The 4,025-nt window shown below is 47.3% G+C and overlaps 1 long non-coding RNA gene across 1 annotated transcript; it reads left to right on the top strand.

The window, feature by feature from the left end:
• Positions 1 to 261: 261 nt before the first annotated feature.
• On the top strand, positions 262 to 2,501 carry LOC115861916 (uncharacterized). Its single transcript, XR_004042936.2, has 3 exons — positions 262 to 384; positions 479 to 662; positions 2,423 to 2,501. It is a non-coding gene; the product is annotated as an uncharacterized lncRNA (long non-coding RNA).
• The last annotated feature ends 1,524 nt before the right edge of the window (positions 2,502 to 4,025 follow it).

Below are 4,025 nucleotides of genomic sequence, written 5' to 3' on the forward strand. Positions count from 1 at the left end.
GGCCAGGCCAGCGCTGGGAAAGAGGCCCAGAAGCATCCCAGAACCCTGAGCCGTGATTCAGTCTCACCCTCAGAGGAGGGGGCTTGTGTGGGTGCAGCGTGCTGAGTTGGGGGGGAGGAGACACTTTGAGTCACGCCATCCGCCTTCTTTTCTGGGAGTCATCTGGGCGGCAGGCAGCGTTTCCTGCAGCAGTGAGCCGAGGAGACTACGCAGCCCTCCCGTTGCTCCTGCCTAGGCCGTGGTGGGGATGCAGGCGGACGCGGTGGCCACAAAATGGGGAAGGAAGTGAAGCCCTGCGCCCTGTGCCAAGGCTTTACTGCTGCGAGGACTTTCAGGAGAGGCTGAAACAACAACAACAAACCAGTAAAAACAATGCTACCTTAGGTTTGTCTGGAATCTTTATTAATTTTTTAAAGTTAACTTCTGAAAGAGCTCAACATTCTTGGGGTTATTTTAAGCTACATTCTCCCCTTTGCAGGGAAGCTCCCAGGAACTAAACTAGTCCACATTGGAGAGAGCAGATAAATCCCTACAAGCAAAGAGTTGCTGTTGATGAATGGCAGGGATAGTGCCCATATGCTGTGGGCTGACGACGTGCTAGGCCCCAGCTCCATGCTTCCCATGAGAATGTCCTCGGCGAGCATCCAGAGAACGCCTACAAGGTGGGTGCTACTATTTTCCCATTTTGCAGATGAAGAAACAGGCTTGGGGAGGTTATATAACTGACCTAGACCATACAGGTAGAGACTGCACAGCCAGAATTTAAACCCAGGCAGTCAGACATCCAGATTATATTCTGCTTCCCAGCAGCTCTCCCGTTACAACCATCTGCAAAATGACCACGGGAACAGGGTCAAGTGATACCTACAGTTCTAACCCTCAACCAGGTGATCAGACCTTGGAAAGACCAGACATTATGCCTGCCTTTGGGATCCTGGCCTGCTCTTGGAACCTGAAGAAGGCTGAGGGGAGCTGGCTTTCTCAGAGGCCAGAGAGTCCTCATGGGTCAACCAGAGTCTAGCCCACGTGGGCCAGCCCTGCTTGCTCAGAGACAAGACTCAGCAAAAACCCTCCTACTCAGACACCCTCTGAGACAGCAAGGCTGCTGAGCTTGCTTCCGGAGAAGGTCTGCCTTCTGGAGTCGGGGAGCCCCAGCTCTGGCTCACTAGCTGTGAGGCTGCTCCTATTCCTGTTGCTCCACAGAGCCTCAAAACTTGCGGCCTAAAAACCCTATTTTAGGGCTTCTCTGGTGGTGCAGTGGTTGAGAGTCCGCCTGCCGATACAGGGGACGTGGGTTCGTGCCCCGGTCTGGGAAGATCCCACATGCCGCGGAGCGCCTGGGCCCATGAGCCATGGCCGCTGAGCCTGCGCGTCCGGAGCCTGTGCCCCGCAACGGGAGAGGCCACAACAGTGAGAGGCTCGCGTACTGCAAAAAAATAAAACAAAACAAAAACCCTATTTTATTATGCACATAGATTCCATGGGTCGAGAATTCAGACAGAATTTAGTTACAAGTAAGAAGGGTCCACTTGCTCCATGATATCTGGGGTCTTGTCTGGGAACACTCAAAAATGTGGGTAAACCCGGGGGTGGGGGGATCTATAGCTGGTGGCAGGAATCATCTGGAGGTGTCTTGGCTCATGTGTCCGATGGTTGATGTTGGCTGTCAGCTGGAACCTCAGCAGGGCTGTCACCAGAATACATACCTGTGGCCTCCTTCTGTGGCCTGGGCTTCCTAACAGCATGGAGGCCTCAGGGGAGTCTGCCTTCTTACACGACAACTGTATTTGTTTGCTATGCCTGCTGTAACAAAGTACCACAACCTCAGTCGCTTAGAACAACAAAAATGATTATCTCACAGTCTGGAGGATGGAAGTCCACATTCAAGGTGCTGCTAGGGTTGGTTCCCTCTGAGGAACATGATCGAAGGATCTGTTCCAGGCCTCTCTCTTTGGCTTATAGATGGCTGTCTTCTTGTGTCTTCACACTGTCTTCTGTGTGTGTGTGTGTGTCTAAATTTCCGTAAGGATACCAGTCTTATTGGATTAAGAGCCAACCTACTGAATTCATTTTAACTTGATTATCTCTATAAAGATCCTATTTCCAAAGGAGGTCACGTTCTGAGGTACTGAGAGTTAGCACTCCAACATATGAATCTGGGGGTACACAATTCAACCTATAACAACAACTTAGGGCTCCAAAGGCAAGGGTCCCAGGGGAACCAGGCAGAAACCACATGGCCTCTTCTGAGTAGCCTTGAAAGCTGAGCTTCATTCTATTGGTCACAAGCTAGTCATTAAGGTCAACCCAGATTCAAGGGGAGGGGGCAGAGACCCCACCTCTTAGGTGGAGGAAGGTCAGGAAACTTGTGGATTTTTTTTTTCCCCCTGAGGTGGGTATTATCTCTATTCCTCTTTTACAGGCAGAGAAAGTAAATTTTAGCATGCTGAGGTGGCCTGCTGGGGGTTTGACAGTCAGTGCATGGTGGAGCTAGAGTTGGATCTCAGTGTGGTAAGTTTTAGAACTCCCCCAGTGTCCTTGCACAGGTTAACTCAACCTCTGTAAGTGTCAAGTATCTATGAAATGGTGACAGTGATGCCCAATTCACAGAGTTGTTTTAAGGACTGAATGAGGTGAGTTGTATAAAATGCCTGGCACAGTGCAGAAGCTCAGTTAATGATAGTTTTTCTCATCCTCCTCCTTCTCCTCCTTTTTCTTCTTCTTCTAATAAAATATAATTGACGTATAACATTATATTAGTTTCAGGTGTATAACATGATTTACTATGTGTAGATATTGCAAAATGATCACCACAGTAAGTCTAGTTAACGTCCATCACCTAGCATAGTTAAATTATTTCTCTCATGATGAGAACGTTGAAGATATTCTTATCAGTATCATTAATCTTAGCTGTGGAAACATGATGTCAAGAGCTTTTGGGGGTAGGAATAATGGAAAAACATCAGACTGAAAGTTAAAATCTCTGGATCTTAATTTCAGCTGTGGATGTTTACAACTGCTAACCTTTATTGCAGCCTTATGATGTATCCAGCCCGGAGCTGAGCATTTCCCCATTTGATCCCATTTAACCTTCACACCAGCTAGCGAGGTGTAGAGCTCAGATCTGAACCTAGCAGCCAATGCACTGAACCTCTATGCTAACCCCCCTCTGACCAACAATCTGTAAGACTTTTTCCAGCTATAAACATATGTAGCCTGTAGTAATGTCCTGACCCATGTAATAATGTAATCACTCACGTTCTCATGTGGCCAAAGAGGACTTTATTTTTCTATACCTGAACGTATTTCCTATCTTTAGGTTTCCTATTTCTCCCTGATGACAAAAATTATAACCTAGTCATTTTCATGAAAACCCAGTAGAATTCAGTGATTTCTCAATTTAGATTAAAGCTTGTTGCAATTTAGGGTTTTCTCCCTGAGATGACATCTCAGTTCTGCAGGGAAATTATGGATCATCATGTCCAGGATATGCTTGGTTCATGATGGTGGTAGAGACAAAACTAGGTCTTCCTAAATCCTGTTTCATTTCCTCCACCTGAGCACACAGGAGGACTGCATTTCCCAACCTCCCTTGTAGTTAGGTTGGGGTCATGTGATTAGTTCTGGTCAAGGGTCTGTATGGGGAGATAAGGTATGCCATTTATTTGCTAAGGCAATGAAAAGCCCTCTGTGTGACTTTCCAGTCCTCTTTTCTCCTGCTTGAGGCCACCCTGGAGGTCGTAACTAAGCATTTGAATCTCTGAGTCATCACTTGGAAGGAAGCTATCCAGGAGGAGGAGTAATGCATCGGACCTAAATGAAGGAGAAACAAACTTTCAAGTACCAAGGTACGCTGTTTTGGGATCTGTTTGTTACTGCAGCATAGCTACACTATCCTGACCATAACAAGAGTCATCCTGTGCCAGCCCCCTCTGAGATACGCACTGTTCAGTGTTGACTATCAACATTGATTTCTGCTGGTATCTATTGAAGCAACCACCACTTCCTCATGTCAATGTCTATGG

The sequence above is a fragment of the Globicephala melas genome, chromosome 2 (assembly GCF_963455315.2).
Source record: "Globicephala melas chromosome 2, mGloMel1.2, whole genome shotgun sequence".
NCBI classification, from domain to species: domain Eukaryota; kingdom Metazoa; phylum Chordata; class Mammalia; order Artiodactyla; family Delphinidae; genus Globicephala; species Globicephala melas.